General features: G+C 40.0%; 1 pseudogene; it reads right to left on the minus strand.

The window, feature by feature from the left end:
- Positions 1–810: 810 nt before the first annotated feature.
- LOC102972714 lies at positions 811–19,950 on the minus strand (annotated as a pseudogene).
- Positions 19,951–20,282: the final 332 nt, after the last annotated feature.

Consider the following 20,282-nt stretch of genomic DNA (forward strand, 5'->3'; position numbering starts at 1 on the left):
ATTTCTCTTGCCTTTGTTTCCCGTCAGAAGGTATCACACTTTTTTATTTCAAACTAAATTGCAAAGCTATAGTAATCAAAACAGTACAGTATTGGCATAAAAACTAACCTATAGATCAAGGGAACAGAGAGTCAGAAATAAACCCATGCATATGGTCAATGGATTAATTAATTAGTTGTTTGTTTACAATGGAAAGTTTTTTTGCTTAGTACACCAAACATGATGCAAACACTGTCATGACACACATACAGAATATGCAGAACAATATCAAACAGTAGTTTAAATGAAGGGAAACCTTTTTATTGTTATAAAAATGTACTCCCAAGAATCTTTTCTTCAGTTAATTTAACTGTGCATTTCAATAAAATAAAGCATAATGGATTAAGTGGAAGTTAGCTTGTGAATTATTCTTAAAGATAAAACGCCAGTTCTATCAATCATGCCAGTGAAACACTAGAACTAAAAATTTCCAAGTAAGTGCAAAAGGAGAAGAAGGAGTTAGTTACCTTTTATGCTTGAACAGTCCAGAGGGAAATGGCTATATTACAAATACAACAGGAAACCCGTTAAGATGGACTGATCTAGAACAGAGTGTTGTATGGATTTTCAGTCTCAAATTGCGCTAAATGCTCATCATTGGTATGGTATGTTTTGGTCTATATGGATTAATGCCAAGACAGATCCCAATTTGTTACAGAAAGTTGGATTACTGTTGATTTTTGTTCTGTTTTTTTTTTTTTTTAATATATATACTTTAAAAAGCCAGATATGCTTCCACATGCAAAGGCAGGTTTTTCCTGGGAGGAATTACTACAGGAAGTAGTCTGAGGTATGAAGGGTAACATGAGGCTGTCCACCATGAGGTAGTGGGTCAAACTGAAGGAAGCAGTATTTTATTTTTTAATTATTATTATTATCATTTCAGGTAAAGAAGGAACATTTTGAAGTGTCATCTAATCCCGTGATAGCGGCCTCGTTCCCACAAGTGTTAACAGTAGTTGGGTGCACTGAAAATGGTAAGCACATTTTGATCATGACACCAATTGTATCCTCCCAGTATAAGTTGGTGAGCTGGAGAAACCAGGGTAAGACCACTGGCATGATTACATGTTTCAGAATGTCCAAATGTGTAGCTAGTACCCCGTGATGAAATGCCCCACCCACTAGGATCATCTGAATCTGGCCAAAACAGATCACACTTTGGGTCCTCATGTGGAACTTCTTGTAAACGATCCTAGGCTCTTATATGATCCAGTGTTATCTATGGGTGGAGAGATGCCATGCTGTAGAGGCAAAATATCTGTCCATCTACTAAGGCTGTAAGTGGAAGATAATCAACTAGATCTGTCAAATATGTCCAAACATTGGCATTTGCATACTTTCGTAGACATTCGTCATAAAAGCCTTATAATTGGGTAATTTGTCAGCTTTCTTGTTTTCCTTGCAATATCATAATGTGTTCTGGGTAATGCATCTTTTTTTTTTCAATATATGAAATTTATTGTCAAATTGGTTTCCATACAACACTCAGTTGGGTAATGCATCTTTAATGCCACAAGAAGAGTCACACTCTCCACTGAGTAGGAGCCTCTGTCTATATAGTCGTCCTCGAATAGATCATTTGTATCCGGTGATTTTCCACCAATTCCATGAGATCATGGAACTGACAATGCACATTTCTACACAGTAACAGGACAGCGAACTTCTTGCACATTTGATTCTTTTGCTAAACTTTCCTTAGCCTTTTGGCACAGCGTCTGCACTTGGTTCTGGTTAAGCTGTTTCCACTCATTCAGCTGCTCGACCCATTAGTCCGTCTCCTTGGTGAACGCCTTGTTGTCAAGGAGAGCCTGATCCCCTTCCCCACCACCTCCCTGCCCTCTCCCTGCCCCTACCTTCTCATGCTTGTGTGGAGCTCCCAGGAGAAGAAAGAACCAGACAGCTGGCTGCTGGGCCCCTCACCTCACCCCAGGTCAGCTGTCGGTGAGGGCTCTGGCCCAGAGGAGTCCTCTGCCTGCCCTTGGCTTCCAGGTTGCATGCATGGGAGTCAGTGAAGGGTGAAGGGTGTGGGGAGGTTGGAGTGTGGCTCAGGTGGGTGTGGGCGCAGTGTCCAGCAGAGGCTAACTACCTGCTACCTCCTCCTTTTCCCCAGCCTCTCAGGGCTCTCTCGCCCCTTTTCTCACTCTTTCTGTCCCTTCTTCCTCTGGCCAATTAATTTATGACAAAGGAGCAAAGAATGTACAATAGAGGAAAGAATAATCTCTCCAAAAGCTTGTATTGGGAACACTGGACAGCCACATGCGAAAGAATGAAACTGACCACTATCTTCACTACACACAAAAAATAAAGTAAAAATGGCTTAAATACTTGAAATAGGATGTAAAACCAGAAAAGCAAACGCAAATCAAAATCATAGGATGTAAAACCAGAAAACTTAAACTACAAAGCTTCTGCACGCAAAGGAAAGCATCAGCAACATCAACAAACGCAATCTACAGAGTGGGATAAAATATTTGAAAATCATATATCTGATAAGGTGTTAGCATCCAAAATATATCAAGAACCATTCAACTCAGAAGGAGGAGGAGGAGGAGGAGGAGGAGGAGGAGGAGGAGGAGGAGGAGGAGATCGGGAGGAGGGGGAGGGGGAGGGGAAACCCCAAACAACACAAGTAAAAAATGGGCAGAGGAAGTGAACATATGTTTTTTCCAAAGAAGACATACAAATGACCAACAGGTGCATGAAAAGCTGCTCAACATCACTAATAATCAGGGGAATGCACACGAAACTGCAGAGATACCACCTCATACTTGTTACGTGGCTATTACCAAAAAGACAAGAAATAAGTGTTGGCGTGGATGTGGAGAAAAGGGAACCCCGTGCACTGTTGTAAATTGATGCAGCCACTATGAGAAAGATTATGGAGTTTTCTTAAAAACTTGGAAAAGTAGAACTTCCAAAGAAAGTCTGCTGGAAGAATTCCCTCTTGAGTGCAGAAAGTCTGCCTTCATGAAGGGCAATCTGCTTTACTCAAAATCTGCCAATCTAAAAGTAAATTTGATCCAAAAACATTCTCACAGAAATATCTAGAATAATGTTTGATCCAATATCTGGGCACTGTGACCCACCCAAGTTGATACATGAAATTAATCATCACACGCATTATTGGCAAAATTATTGTTTTGTGTCTACCGTTTTGCCTTGAAACAATTTACCAGTAATAAGCCTAGTGATTGTTTTTGATACCTTTTGATTTTGAATCCAAAATTCTTTATTTTATGTAATAATCGTGATGAGATTTTTTGCTGGACTGGTATATTAACGCTGGAGTGAATTACTTCCATTAAGCATCTAATGAGTTGAAAGTCTTCTCTTTTCCCTCAGTACACTAGAGATGAATAAACCAGTATCTAAGATCTCACATATTTTACATTAAACATTCCTAACTTCTCATTTCCCTTCAAGAATGCAATGTGAGTTGTGAAAAAGACCTCAAGTCAATTGGTAGAGATTAGGACGTACAAGTTTAACCCATCATCGTTGATAGCCATCATGATTCCATAGAGAAGTTAGTGAATGAGGATGTGGGAAGTCTGAATTCTGGCTCTGGTTGTATCTTCAATTAGCTGTGGGATGTCAGGAGATGAGAAAAAAGGCTCAGGTTCAAGGCTCACCTCTGCTACTTTTGGTTGTTTGCCCCTGAGAGGTAAACTTAGCATTGTGCTTAGCCAGGCTGGCTTTCTCCATGAAATGGAGAGTATAACAAAACTGTGTTTCTCACAAGGTCATTTAGATAATTAAATGAAGGAGTCTTATAGAAGATGAGTGCATTTCATAACAGATTACTAACTGAAGGACTTAGTTGTATGAAAGGGTAATTAGGTGTAGAAGTGTGTTAAAATCCAACCCCATTCTGGTCCAAATCTTTGGCTGAGAGAACACTCATCTGCTTTTTATCTCCAGTTTTGTATCTCTGAAAAGAGGATCATGATCTCATAAGTTTATTCCAAGAAAAGTCTACGAAATTTGTGATAAGCCAGCACAGATATTATATAATATACTCTTATGAAATTATGGAATAATATCATTAATCTGGGAAGTAAGAAATTTTTAAAAACTGTAAAGACTGATATTTGTAGTTTGTAAAGCACTGCTACATTCATGATCTCATTTGAACCTCACACCACCCCCATACAGTAGTATTTTTGAACCCACTTAATCAAGGAAGAACCTTGGGCTCAGAGACAAAAGTATGTGACTTTCTCAAAGGCTAGTGAGGGGCAGAGGTGAGATTTGATGGAATCAGGGTCTGAATTGAAGGCTCATGATTCAGTTCATCATCCCCTTTCTCATGGCGATTCAGGTTGGTAGACTAGGGCCCTGGAAGGCCCGTAGGCAAGGAAAAAGTCAGAAAACCTAAGTCTCAAAGCAGTGAAAGGAAGGGGCTAAAAAATTTTAATAAGGTCACAAGCTGTTGTTTTATGTACTATGATTTGGGATACCTTTTTTTCAGCATTACTGTGGAAGTAGCCTACTGACAAAAGATGAGTACTATACCTAGTTCAACATTCAGCTGAGGCTTTATTTTCTCTGGGAAGATGTTGTGGAGACCCACCTTGGCCAAGGGTCTCTCTCTTCTGCTGTCCCACAGAACCCTAAGCAGACCTTCAGCTCTGCACTTAATGTATTATCATGAACTTGTCTCTGTATAAGTCTGCCTTTTCCACCAACCTCTAAGCTCCTTGATGAAAACAGTACTGAAAAGATGAAAAGACTGTCACTGGTTTCTAGGACTTAGCAAAGTGTCTTGCCTCAACTAAAATCTTTTTTATTTTAAATGTTTTATTTTTAATGTTTATTTATTTTTGAGAGAGAGAGAGAGAGCAAGAGCGAGACAGAGAGTGAGAGAGAGCATGTGCATGAGCGGGGGAGGGGCAGAGAGGGAGGGAGACACAGAATCTGAAACAGGCTCCAGGCTCTGAGCTGTCAGGACAGAACCTGACATGAGGCTTGAACTCATGACCTGAGCCAAAGCTGGACACTTAACAGACCGAGCCACTCACGTGCCTCTCAACTAAAATCTTAATACATGTTTTTAAGTAAATCAAGTAAATATTTGTTGTCTGTATAAGTGAATAAACCTTAAATGTATTACCCTATTAGATGAATTGTATTTCTGCTATCAAGATACCTTTTTTAAACCATCGAGCATATATAGAAAATATAAGGGATGAGTAATCGTATGAATCTTGGCCAGAAGTGTCCATCAGATTGTTAATTATACCCCAGATATTTTAGAGGCTCTGGGACTTCAGTCCTGAAGAATACTTATATGGTAAACTTCCTCGACTTTGCTCCAAATGTCTGACCGAAATTTGATTATTTATTTCCTTAAACCAATTTTACATCGTAACTTGCTGTTTCTTAGCAGATGTTATTGGTGTTTATTGCATAATATATTGGGGTTACAGCGTTATTTAAAAGGGTTATCTTAGTTTGACTCCGATCCTTCCCTTGTTCATTTGCAAAGACAGCGTTCTACTGTTAAAGTAGTACTTCCTGCATGTAGTTATTAGGTCCTGGTGATTTCATAATTTGCTTATTGTATCCACCACATTAGCCACTAATGATGCCTGGGGGCACCACTCATGCTTGGTCTAAAACTCAGTTTAGTCCATAACAGCAGTTATGAATATCGGCTGCTGTTAGGGTCACATGAACGAAATAGCCCCCTTTAGCTCAGGAGAATTATTAAAGGAAATTGCTAACTCTTGAGCGACATTGTCTACAATGTATTAATTTGTCTCAATATATGAGTGCCAATCTTCCAGGCTAATTTATGTGATTATATTTTAATGTATGCACATTTAACATGTTGCCCACGTTGCTGTCAATTCAGTAGTTACTGTAGTATAGAAGAAGCTTTAAAAATAATTGAATCAGAAGACTTGTCCTCTCAAGACTAATCTGATACGTGGCTTAAAGCTACTTGATTGGGAAGAATTTATCTTTAGTTCTATTTCAGACCTTCAGTTACACGGTGTGATTTTTCATTCTTGGGCAATATCTAAAGTCAGTCCATCATTGGTTTCCTTCTGGAAAGCGTAATGCTTTTCTGAGGAGATTTAAAAAATTTTTTTAACCTTTATTATTTTTGAGAGACAGAGAAAGAGAGTGAGCAGGGGAGGGGCAGAGAGAAAGAGCTACCAAATTCAAAGCAGACTCCAGCCTCCAAGCTGTCAACACAGAGCCCCACCACGGGGCTCAAACCCACAAACCTTGAGATCATGACCTGAGCTGAAGTTGGACGCTCAACTAAGTGAGCCACCCAGGTGCCCCTGAAGAGAGTTTTTAAAGACTTTTTCTGATGTTTGTAGTGTGTGTCTTTCCTTTACACATTACTATAGACTGCAAAATCGTGTAGACCGCTGTAGCTTCAAAATAGCACAGTTCCGGGGCACCTGAGTGGCTCCATGGGTAAAGTGTCCGACTCTGGTTTCCGGCTCAGGTCATGATCTCATGGTTCGTGAGCTCAAGCCCTGTGGTCAGGCTCTGCACTGACAGCGTGGAGCTGCTTGGGATTGTCTCTCTCCCTCTCTCTCTGCTCGTACCTCCCCTCAAAAAAAAATTAAAAAAGAAATAGCACAGTTCCCCTCCTTCCATCGTACACAGCTCACTCATCTCTACATCTTGTGGATTTTTGTCTTCTAAGCATTTCTTCCATTTCTTCCTTCAAGTTTATCCCTGATACAGCTGGCAGAGTTCAAATTAATCACCTTTTACTGGCAGTAATCTTTCACCTGATTTTTTGTGACAGACTCTTAATTTATACTCACTCCTCTGTGAGTTCATCACCATTCCTGTGCCCAGTGGCCACCACCAGCTCCCTCAACTCCACTCTTCCTCTTCTGAAACCTTGTTCAGTTATCGTACTAAGGAGCATCCTGTATACCCCAAGTTGAATTGGGTGTCCCCCTTGGTTCCCATAAGACCTTGTGCTATGGATGTTATTTGTAGGCACCTAAGAATCGTCAAATGCTCTCTGGCTCCCCACTGTTACCTCCTTGAAGATAGGATCGCTGCAATCCACTTTGAACATCCCCAGCATGACTTTTTATGTTGTTGAGTTCTGTCAAGAGCCTCTCATGGAACTGAGATCATACTACCTGGCTTCTTACGTGTTTTCATCTCAGTGCTGCTATAAGTGAAGGTGAGGTGGAAACTGTTTTCTTTTAAAAGCCACTTTAAGATTGGACAACTGTACATGAAATGCATTCTCATGATCTGAAACAGAAATATTTCTTGAAAATCAAATGTTTATGCTTTAACTATCAATGTGCATATGTACTTATGACATATGTCATCATGTCACTCAGAAAACATTAGTATTTCAATGTATGATCAAATACATACAACACACAAGGAAAAATGAGAGTTATACCTATATATTTTTTAAAGTAGGCTTCATGCCCAACATGGAGCCCAATTCGTTGCTTGAACTCATAACCCAAGATCAAGACCTGAGCTGAGATCAAGAGTCGGACACTCAATCGACTGAGCCACCGAGGTGCCCCAGAATGATACCCACTCTTAACTTCAACCAGATTTGCATATGAAACATTGACTGATTATTTCTCCTCTTCCCCCCATTTTGAAAATTAAATCCGTAATTGGGTAAATTAGACAAGCTTCTTCAAATGCTCTTAGTTTGTAATATGGCTATTTTTCATTTTGTCCTGAACTGAACAACATAACCTTTCCCTATTTGATATCATCATCACCTATCTACCATTTCTTCACCTAAAGCCATGTGAATATATAAAAAAAAAAAATCTTTCCAGGGGCGTCCGGGTGGCTCGGTCGGTTGAGCATCCGACTTCAGCTCAGGTCATGATCTCACAGTTGACGAGTTTGAGCCCTGCGTCGGGCTCTGTGCTGACAGCTCAGAGCCTGGAGTCTGCTTCGGATTCTGTGTCTCCCTCTCTCTCTGCCTCTCCCCCGCTCATGCTCTGTTTCAAAAATAAGATAAACATTTAAAAAAATCTTTCCATACTCGTTCCATACTTCTTCCAGAGTGATGAACTAAAACATATTCCAGTTGTGTCTCCACTTTACTTAAATGCTTTCAGTCACTCCCCTTTGTCTGTAGGATACAGTTTCTATTTTTGGTCTGGCATTACTTCAAATTTCACTTCCTGTCATTCTGTTGCTCAAGCCTCACCTGTGCTATAGGAAATGTGAGCCACTCATGCTCTGCTCTGGCCATACTACGCACTGTCACATGCTCCCTGCAGCTCACTTGCTCTTCTCTGTCCGGAAAGTCCTTCCCCAGGCCTCTTTCTGGGAAAGTGCTTTGGTCATTCAAGATCTGGTCCAGCCTGTGATGTTACCTCACTCATCCCCTGCAGAGTAAATGTATGCAGTTTCCGTTAGCCTTCTCATTTTATTACAGTTATGTATATTTCTGCTTTCCCAGGTCATTTGGGAGCCCCTCAACTGCAGTGAAATGCCTTGTTTGAAAATTCCAATACTTAGCAAAGATAACTGCTGGTAGCAGATATTCAATAAATACTTGTAGACTTGAGTTGCCTCACTCAATATAACATCTTGAGGTAGATATATATATATATACACACATATATATGTATATATGTATATACGTGCATATGTATATATATGTATATATATGTATATATGAATACACATGTATATATGTGTATATATGTATATGTATATATATGCACACACATATATGTATATACATACATATATATGTATATACATACATATGTATATATGCAAAAGGGTTCCTCTTTCCACATCCTCAACTACATCTGTCGTTGCCTGAGTTATTTATTTTAGCCATTCTGACAGGTATGTGAGGTGTTATCTCATTGTGGTTTTGATTTGTATTTCCCTGGTGACGAGTGATGTTGAGCATTTTTTCATGTGTCAGATGGTCATCTAGATATCTTCTTTGGAACAGGGTCTATTCAGGTCTTTTGCCCAATTCGTCACTGGATTATTTGTTTTTTGGGTGTTGAGTTTGATAAGTTCTTTATAGATTTGGATATTAACTTTTTATCTGATATGCCATTTGCAAATATCTTCTCCCATCCCGTCAGTTGCCTTTTAGTTTTGCAGATATTTTCCTTCGCTGTGCAGAAGCTTTTTATTTTGATGAGGTCCCAATAGTTCATTTTTGCTTTTGTTTCCCTTGCCTCTAGAGACATGTTGAATCAGAAGTTGCTGCTTTCTTCTCTAGGATTTTGATGGCTTCCTGTCTTATGTTTAGGTGTTTCCTCGATTGTGAGTTTATTTTTGTGTATGGTATAAAAAAGAGGTTAATTTTTCTGCATGTCACTGTCCAGTTTTCCCAGCACCATTTGCTGAAGAGACTGTGTTTATTCCATTGGATATTCTTTCCTGATTTGTCAAAGATTAGTTGGCCATATGTTTGTGGGTCCATTTCTGGGTTCTGTATTCTGTTCCATTGATCTTAATGTTTGTTTTTGTGCTACCATTTTATTTTTAAAGTTTATTTGTATTTATTTTGAGAGAGAGAGAGAGAGAGAGAGAGAGCAAGCAGGGGAAGGACAGAGAGCAAAGGAGACAGAATCCCAAGCAGGGTCTGTGCCATCAGTACAAAGCCAATTGTGGGGCTCCAACTCAGTAACTATGAGATCATGACCTGAGCTAAAGTCAAGAGTCGGATGCCCAACTGACTTGAGCCCCTCAGGAGCCCCAACGTATCTCATTTAATGCATGTAGACACTGTCTTTATGAATGACCATCATGAGAAAGGCTGTGAAGATGAGCAACTACTTTCCACTTTTTCTTTTAGAGAGAGAAAGAGAGACAGAGTATGTCTGGGGTGGGGGGAGGGAGGGAGAGCGAGAACCCTAATCAAGCTCCATGCTCAGAGTGGAGCCCAATGTGGGGCTCCATCCCAGGACTCTGGGATCATGATCTGAGCCAAAATCAAGAGTCAGATACTTAACCGACTGAGCCACCCAGGGAACACAAGAGTGACAGTATTCTAACTCTTGTAACTGTTCCCATTTGGGGTATATATCTGGGTTAGTTCAAATGAGATGGGGAATAGTACATAATCTTTCCTGTATTTGGTGGAGTTCAGAACAGTTAGAAGCTGAATTTAAAATACTTTTGGGGCGCCTGGGTGGCTCAGTCGGTTAGGCGGCCGACTTTGGCTCAGGTCATGATCTCGCGGTCCGTGGGTTCGAGCCCCGCATCGGGCTCTGTGCTGTGCTCTGTGCTGACACCTCAGAGCCTGGAGCCTGTTTCAGATTCTGTGTCTCCCTCTCTCTGACCCTCCCCTGTTCATGCTTTGTCTCTCCCTGTCTCAAAAATAAATAAAACGTTAAAAAAATAAAATACTTTCAACCTACACTCTAGCTACAGTTTAGACTTTATTGAGGTTTTTTTCAGATTTGTGTGGTATAGACAAATACTCCTATCAACTCCGTAGGACTTTGAGGATGTTTGATTAGCAGTAATTCACGGTTATAATTTTCTTAAATCCTTGAGATACTGAGCAAAGGTCAATACTTTTTTGATGAACATTTTCTACTTCTCTACAAGTTTATAATTTATGTGTTTCTCTTTTTTGCTTCCACTACATCTACAATAAAGGATGGAATACAACTTTATATAAAATAAGACATGAAAATAAACTTTCCTATTTGGTCAGTGTTTTCAAAATTGGAAGTTACAGATGTAACTTTAGGTTGATATGTAAATATGTAGATATTTTCATTTATACCTATCAGATATCTGTGAATGTAAAATTATAAAATTAGATGATGCATATCAATGAAATATTCATATTTGAGAATAAATATTTACATCTGGAATCAGAAGCCAAGGAAAATTGAAACATAAATACACGTACATTTCTCTTTTGAGGTGCCAGGGGGGAAAAAATTGTAGGATTAGAAGATTTCAAGCTATTCCTTTAAGGAAACCCATTCATTTTTCAAAATCAACATATTCTGTCTCTCTTTACTAAGCCATTATCACACACACAAATAAAAAAGAAATCAGTTGGCATATGGAAACAGAAATCCATTTAAATTACACTGAATAATTCAACAAACAGGAGAAGGAACATCTGGGGCATCTGGGGCACCTGGGTGGCTCGGTCAGTGGAGCATCCAACTCTTGGTTTCAGCTCAAGTCATGATCTTATGGTTCATGAGTTTGAGCTCCACATCGGGCTCTGTGTGGGCAGCATGAGCCTGCTTGGGATCCTCTCTCTCCTTCTCTCTCTGTCCCTCCCCTGCTCACGCACTCTGCCTCTGTCTCTAAACAAACAAACAAACACACACACACACACACACAAACTTATTTTTAACGTGTTTTATTTATTTTTGGGACAGAGAGAGACAGAGCATGAATGGGGGAGGGGCAGAGAGAGAGGGAGACACAGAATCAGAAACAGGCTCCAGGCTCTGAGCCATCAGCCCAGAGCCTGACACGGGGCTCGAACTCACGGACCGCGAGATCGTGACCTGGCTGAAGTCGGACGCTTAACCGACTGCGCCACCCAGGCGCCCCCACAAACTTATTTTTAAAAAAACCCTGCAGAGTCTGTCTCTTCAGTTCAGGTCAGCGGGTGTTACCCAGAGCCTCGTGCAAGGTCTGCTGGGTGAGGAACAACCACCTGAGCAATGGGGACCCACTTACTGTCCTCTAGGCGATTTATTTACTCAAGAAGTATCTGTGGACTCATAAGAGCCACAGAAATCAGGGTGTTTCCTATCTGAAGTTCATAGTGATAATAAAAAATGGAGAAGGGATTATCTGGACCTCCAAGTTCTCTGACTAAATCATGCAGTGTTTTGGGATAATAATAAAACGTGATCACTCAACCAATGGAAGGAAACACTTCTGGGAGCTACCTAAGGCTAAACTGTGGTTAGCTGACACTTTTGAAGGTGAATGCTTTTAGTTCTCTAGGCCTTTAAAATTTAATTGGAAATAAAATTATTTTGTACCAACTGGTTTTTCTGTTGATGCCAATAAGTTGTATCTACTTCTGACTTTATTTAGTCACTAGCCTGCCAAAGGGAAGCACACACACCCAAATCTAAATCTTTCCTTATCTTATATGCACAATTTGGAGAATTCCAGTGACATTCAGGTGCCGGGTACCCAAACTGCACACCTACTGTACTATGTCCTTTAATTACAAATGTCAAGAAAGCAGGCATTTTTTTTTTTTTTTTTTGCCTGATCATTCTCAAGCTGTAAAGTTTTCTGTTGTTGTGGAATTTTTTTGATTTCTGAATTTTAGGTTAATTTAGGACAAAAATCTACACAAAACGATCCCTCTTCATCCATCCATCTTATCACGATTTTATGAGCTATGTAGCTTTTGAAGAAGCTTAGCAAGTTCTTTGTGTGTAAGAAGAATGACTTTTTGCCAGTCAAGTGATGAGTCGTAGGGTTTTCTTTTTGCTACTCAGAGCATGGTCTGAGCAATAGGAGAGTTCCTCGTGAATCTTCCAAACTTCCACAGCCTCAACCACCTGCTGTCTGTGTATAGATGCTTCAGAGTTGTCAGAGACAAGGTTACCAGAAACCCTGAATTAACATTTCCAGAAAAGGAGCCTTAGCAATAGCAAGAAAGGGCAATGGGAAGTTAATAAGAATGCAAGCTGCATTTTTAATAACCCCTTGTACTTGCTGTTTTTATACAGTGAACTTTTGACTGAGATGAATACATGTAGGAAAGACCACGGGGAAAAATTCATTAGAATTTAAACACTTTTGATTGGGCACCTGGGTGGCTCAGCCGGTTAAGCATCTGACTCTTGATTTCTGCTCAGGTCATGATCTATGTGGTTCCTGAGCTTGAGCCCTGTGTCAGGCTACGTGATGACAGTGCAGAACCTGCTTGGGATTCTCTCTCTCTCTCCCTCGGCCCCTTCCCCACTTGTGTGCACTCTCTCCCTCTCTCTCTCAAATAAAAAAAAAATAAACTTAAACAAAATTAAACCCTTTTGAGGTTGACTTACTTGCTCTTCTTTGCTTAACCTTAGACTCTTATTTGACTGATTACAGTGTGCCTCCCAGATCAGTTCAAATTGTCTGACAAAGTTTACTTTGCTTTCTCTCAATTAAAAAGTGGTAGCTTCCATCAAGGGGAAACCAGACTCTAAATAATCTGATTAAGTGGTTTGCCCAAAGCCAACACTTACTGAGCTGAGGTTTGAACTCTGCACCAATTAACTTTTTACCATTAAACATTATTTTTTGATAGTTGCACTCTGAGTTGAGGAAATACCATTGATATATATAGTTTAGCCAAACACAAAAGAATCAACTTTAAAGGAAAACCTTCCTTTCAAGTTTCTGATTATTTGGTCAATTCTGCTTATTCATCAGAGTCACATTATTCTCTTGATTTCTCTCTTCTCTGTGTTTTGTCATTAATTTTCATCATGCTCTGGACTTCTAGTTTACAGAGTGCATTTTTCGTCCTGGCGAGACGAGGTTGCAAAGTGGGATTAGAGGTTCACACAGGTGACAAGAAGGCAGAGAAAGCCTTGGAAGTGAAATCATTAAAAGTCCATGTTCAAATGTTGAAGTTTAATGTAATAAGAGTTAGCTTTAATCAAAGGCATTCTTGCAGGAGGGGCTTATGCCGTCTCCTCTCTGGATGGGAGCATGAATTTTTTTAAATGTCCCTACTGTGCACATAAAGCATTAAGGAGCCATAGCAGCTAGATAGGATGCTGATTTGTTGCTTCTAGTGTCATATCCTCTGGTCCTACTGTTTACGTTTTTTTATTACTACTTAATGTTTGCAGGTGTACGTCTTTGATAGTTCATGCTTCTCTATATCCCTTATTGTTCTTTTTTTTAATATTTTAATTTTTAAGTAATCTCTGCACCCAATGTGAGGCTCAGACTTACAACCTTGAGATCAAGAGTCACATACTCCATAGGGTGAGCCAGTGAGGCACCGCTCCCCTGTCGTTCTTAACATAGTATGTTACACATAGCGTGAACAGGTATGGAACAAAATAATTAAGTTGGGTTTCCTGGGTCGTTGTTTCTTTGTACTTTTTCTGTGGACCTTTGCAAGCATTACAAGAATGGTAGTTACATCTAGATCGCAAATATCTTAGGAGTCCTGTGCTTTAAGTATGAGAAAGGCAGCAGGTACTCCCCCAAAGGTTTTATGACTTGATCTTTGTGTTTGTGTGCAGGTGTGTGTGTATGTGTGTGATTCTCATATGAGTAACAGTCAATGAAATAAATCCCATCCCACATTATAAATACATTTCAGTATTCTCAGATGTTTGCTTTATGGTTTTAAATCACCTAAGGGAATGTCAGCTTTGAAATATCCTTCATCCAAGTCACAGATGTCTGGTAGACCCCATCCTGAGGCTGAATGGACAGAGGGAGCATTCTATCCTGAGAAGTGAAGTAACAACACATACTTCTAGAAATCTAAAAGGAAGGATAATTTGTATGTGTTTAGTCCTTCATGCAATACTTTAAAATGCATTTTCATATTTGGTCTTCACTGCAACTCCAGGAGACACATTCATGTTATTACTCCACTTAACGGCTGAGTAAACTGAGGCTTTACAAATTTAAATGAGTCAGGATTTGAACCTGGGCCTTCTGATACCCTAACCCATTGTCATTTCACTAAAGTAAGTTACTTGTCTCGGCTTGGGAAGGTCTTATTTTTAGGAATGTCACCTCATGGCATAATCTTTCCAGTGTGCCATGCATCTATGTATATAATTTTCTATATTTTACCAAGAGGGTTTCCTAGAAAATTATAAAGAAATCAAAAGAATTGTTAGACCACAGATATGTTCATAGATGATGACCCAGATAAAATTCAGATGTAATTTTTTTCTATATGGGGGAGAACATGCTTTTCTCTGAATCAGGAACCTGAGTGTTCCTGAACCTAGTTCATTATGTTGAACAACTCCACTCAAGGTCCTTCCTGTCCAAGACTTGCCCTGAGTACTGTTAGAATATTGACAGGAAGTCCTGGTTCTGTTAGAAGGATGTGGTAGGTATGCAACTGGTCTTAGATAGTCTTTCCCAAATTTTGTTGCACATCAGGATCCAGGCTTTCAGGATTGAAATCTCTAGGAACAGGATCTGGATAGCTGTTTTTACAAGCTTTCTGGTGCACTTTTTGGGAAATGCCGCTTAGAAATTTCATTTAGGAAAGCGTTAAGGGCCCGGGAACCCAACTCCACAGGAGTCAATGTAATAGGCTTGTCGCAGAAAGAGCTCATAGGGTTTGAATGTATAAGAATCTACCCTAATTTATTCTCCAAGGTCTAGGAGGACCAGAAGTCAAAGTAACCCTGGGGGTGGGGGTGGGGATGCCTGAGTGGCTCAGTCAGTTAAGCATCCAACTCTTGACTTCAGCCCAGGTCATGATCTCACCGTTTGTGAGATGGAGCCCCGTGTCAGGCTCTGCGCTGATAGCATGGAAACCCGGTTGGGATTCTTTCTCTCCCTGTCTCTCTACCCCTCTCCCCTGCTTGCTCACTGTCTCTCTGTCTGTCTGTCAAAATGAATAAATAAACTTAAAAACAAAAAAACAAAAACAAAAGCAACAAAAAGTAACCCTAGGCCATTCTCCACAGCTCCCTAGACATTTAAATACTTGTCAAAATCCAGAGACTTTTGAAAATCATTTCCAGAGCACTAAGTTCATAGAACCATAGAATTGAGTACTAAAAGGGCCTGTAAGGTTCGTTAGCTAGAACACTCAATCTGAAAACAATGAAAATAAATTATTATATGGAAAAGTGATCAAATAAAACAAACATTTATTAATGCATTTAATAAGATTATACTGAAATGGAAAAAAATCTACTGAGAGACAGTAAAGGAGACAGATAAGTGGAGAGCATAACTTCAGGAAGGAAAGATGGAATATTCTTAAAGAGTTTTTTTCACTCTCCTCTACAGAGTCCTTCAACATATTCTGGTGACGCTCAAAAGGAAATTCTAACTCCTTGGCATTCATCCAAAGGCCCTTGGAATTCAACTCGTGTTCCCTCTTTACCCTCGTCATTCTCCTCTCCCTGTAGATGCTCTCTGGCTCCTCTGATTCCTGGCATCTCTCCCCCTTGAAAACCACACAGCTGCCTCCAGATGACCATCTGTATCCTACTAACCTTCGTATTGTCTTATCTAAAACGTGACCTCATCGCCCTTTGTCTCTGCACTTGGCATTAGCTTTCCTTCAGAGTATGTACTATCTAGCGCTCCCCACATCCCGACTTCACATTGTATGCGTGCGTGCTTGCTGTTTTGCACTCTTTTATGCAATTATGCCATAACTGTTGGCTCTTTGGATTGTCCACTGCTGTCTTAGTGCCAGGCCCATAGTAGGCACTCGGTACACAGTTATTGAACGAGTAAGTAAATGAATTCTCCTTAACCTAGTCTATAAATTCTATGAGATCCCCATCAAATTCACAAAGAATTTACGGTTTTGGAACTTGATCAAATGACTCAAATTCATACATACTAAAGTTTAGAATATACATATTTTTTGAAACAAATTCTACTTGCAGAAACTTCTCCAAACAATAATGGAATAAATGTTTGGAGACACCTAGAGAATGACCATCACAGAATTATTCAGAAAGCAGAAAATGGAAAATAATTTTTAAGTCCATTAATGAGAGTGTAGTTATATGATCTATGGTTGGAGAAAAAAGGTACTAGAAGATAATGTTTTTCAGAGATATTTCAGTGATATTATAAATGAAGTGTTACCAAACAATATATACAACTTTTAAAATGAAGATATATGTACATTTACATATATGCATAGCATATCTGAAAGAATATTTATGAAGATATTAGTAATTATTTCTGATTGTGGGGAATATTATCTTGACTTATTTTTAGAAATCCTCATTTCTTTTTTTTAAATGTTTATTTATTTCTGAGAGAGACCGAGAGAGACAGAACGCAAGCAGGGGAGGGGCAGAGAGAGAGGGAGACACAGAATCCGAACCAGGCTCCAGGCTGTGAGCTGTTAGCATAGAGCCGGACAGGGGGCTTGAACCCACAAACTGTGAGACCATGACCTGAGTCAAAGCTGGATGCCTCACGACTGACCCACCCAGGAGACCCTAGAATTCCTCATTTCTACTATAGCCATGATTTATTTTTAAAATGAAAAGGTCTATTTTTACTTTGGAAAAGGGAAAACAGTATCCAGTACAATTTCCGTATTGTATACATGAAAAAATTGGTCCAAGATAGGAATTGTGTGTGTGTGTATTTAGGTATGCCCTCCCTCAAGTATGAAGATGGAGATGAAGAAGTTTCTTGAATATAATCCATTGGGAAGAAGAGCAGGCTTTGTTTTACTGAAAGGTTGGGAGTTGTTTTAATTTTTCCTGAACCAAATAGCTATTTTTTAGTAATCCCAAGCTTAGCTGCCAAAGTGTCATGTGAAAAGACACTTGATTCAGAGAGAGATCTCCGCACACAGAATATGTTTACCACAGGACATTAAGGCAGCAAAATGTGACACTCGTCCACCCCCACACTGACAATATTTTTTTGGCTTGATTTTTATAGGTCTCCCCTGTGTTGTTTCTTAGCATAGTTGTAGAACTTTTTTTAAGCTTTATTTTAAGAGAGACAGAGACAGAGAGAGAGAGAGAGAGAGAGAGAGAGAAAACAGGGGAAGGGCAGAGAGAGAAAGGGGGCCAGAGGATCTGAAGCAGGCTCTGTGCTGACAGCAGAGAGCCTGACACAGGGCTCATACTCACGAACTGTGAAATCATGACATGAGCCAAAGTTGGATGCCCAGCTGACTGAGCCACCCAGGTTCCCCAATAGTTGTAGAACTTTCTATGGCCTTGATGTGTTCTATTTTAAAATTTATTTTCTATTTATACTATAGTGAACCTCATCTGTCCACTCTTTAGATTTCTTCTCCTTTCCCCCTTTTCTTCTCTTTAAAATCTTATTTCCAGCATACATGAAGAAAAAAACCTATTTTCATGCCATTGAAAAAACTCACAACTGCCTAAATGCTGTTTCAGGTCTTAAAATGTAACAGTTAATATTGCAGGGTTTTCCATTGTCTGTATTTAACTTCTTACTCCATTGAAGTGTCTTTTACATCACCCTTAAATTTCACCTTTACTTTTTTGGTTTCTACCTTCTCTTTAGTACCTTGCCATAATTTTCTTCTCCTGTTTTCTTTTTGTCCTCTCTTTCTCTTCTCTCGCTCTCTCCCGTTTTAACAAACCCAATGACGTGGAAGTTCCGTGCCACAGACAGGAGCTGTCTGAGGACTCGTTCTCTTTCCCGCCACTGTCTCTGAAGCTTCCTCAGGCTTCCAGGGGATTTGCTCTTCCACTTCGGGATGGCTTTTCAGAAATCTCACCTTGAGAATGAAATCCAGCCATTTGCAACAACAAGGATGAACTTTGCAGTCATTTTCATGAAATAGGTGAAGTCAGACAAGAAACGTAAATACTGTACTGATCTCATTTATATGTGGAATTTCATGAAACAAACTCGTAGATGCAAAGAATAGATTACTGGTTGCTCGAGGAGTGGTGTGGGAGTGGGGGGGGGGCGTGCATGAAATGGGTGAAGAGGACCAAAAGGCAGAGGCTTCCAGTTGTAAAATGAGGAAGTCCTGGGGATGTAATGTACTGCATGGGGACTGTGGTTAATAAAGCTGTATTGCATATTTGAGAGTTGCTGAAAGAGTAGATCCTAAAAGACAAAAATTTCTTTGTAAAGATGAATGTTAACTAGACTTATTGCGGTGATCATTTTACAATATGTAAAAAAAACCCAAAACATTACATAGTACACCCAAAGAGTAATATATAATGCTGTGTGTCCAATATACCTCAATAAAAAGAAAAGAAAAACCAAAAACCCCACAACTTCACCTTGATATCCCAATTTTACCACTGGTTATAATTCTATTTGTGTACCTGATATTCTTGATATTTCTGATTTTCTGGAACAGTATTCCTTCTCAAATCCTCATACTGTCTGGCCTTAAACTAAGAAATACGCATTTACGGTGCACCGGGGTGGCTTAGTGGGTTGAGCGTCCCACTTAGGTCAGGCCGTGATCTCACAGGTCGCCTTGTGAGTTCGAGCCCTACATTGGGCTCTCTGCTGTCAGGGCAGAGCCTGCTTTCGATCCTCTGTCCCTATCCCTCTCTGCACCTTCCCTGCTCACACTCTGTGTCTCAAAAATATAATAACATAAAAATAAATAAGCACTTACAATTTACTTTCTTTGATATACATGCTATTAAATTTGAGACAGAGAAAAAGAGAAAATGCTATGTGGCAGTTCTCTGCAGGTTGCTCTGGAGACAAGGCATTTCAAGGCAGAAGGCTGCCTGTTGTCCTCAGTAAAGAGCATAATGGTGGTAAGCAGTGTCTGGACACTGGGAAGGAAAAACTGTGGTTTGCTTCTTGTGCCCTTACTGCCCAATTGGTTTCTCTTTTAGTGGGGCAGGAAAGGAGTTTACTCTCCAGGATCTCTTAGAGGTCTTCCTAAATTCCTGGCTCTTTTTATAAAGTTTGAATAGAATCAGAGTTGTTTGTTCCTTTTTCTTGGAAGAGGCAATTGGCGCTCGGTGGCAATATTAATGGCTGAGGGGTTGCATTTTGGCAGTGTCAGTCTGCCTGGAATGCCGTTCCCTGAGAAGTAGGAAGGCCATTTTCTTCACTTACGGACCTTGTTCTCAGGCAAGTTCCCACTGGGAGAAAGCCTGTGCTGGGCTTCTCTGTTTCCAGGGAAAGCCGAGCAGAGGGGTGGTTGGGGTCTCTGACGATCTAGGATCAGCGTTCGGCTTGTTCATAGAAATACTGAAGACTGCACACACAGCCCTCACCCAGATCCCCATTTTCTACTGGAGTTCTCTCCATGCGGCGAGTTTCCTATATCTATCTCATGGCTTAACAGTGTCTCACATACAGAGGGTGCAGCAAGAAAAGCAAATCTCCACTGGTAGACTGAGCAACTTCTTGTGTGTTTTTTCCTCACGTGTATGATGTATCATAGTAACTTGATTGGTGAGCTTCCTCACAAAAAGGGCAAGGGTTTCTACTTTTTGTATTCCTGCTGGCATCCAGCTCATTACTCTATTCGCAGGGAGCACACAGAATGTCACTGACCTTCATTCAGCATCCATATTTGTAATGTTTTATTTCATAGTATAAAACTCGATGACTAGGTGACGGTTGCACAATCATGTGAA

This window comes from Panthera tigris, chromosome E1 (genome assembly GCF_018350195.1).
Source record: "Panthera tigris isolate Pti1 chromosome E1, P.tigris_Pti1_mat1.1, whole genome shotgun sequence".
Taxonomy (NCBI): Eukaryota; Metazoa; Chordata; class Mammalia; order Carnivora; family Felidae; genus Panthera; species Panthera tigris.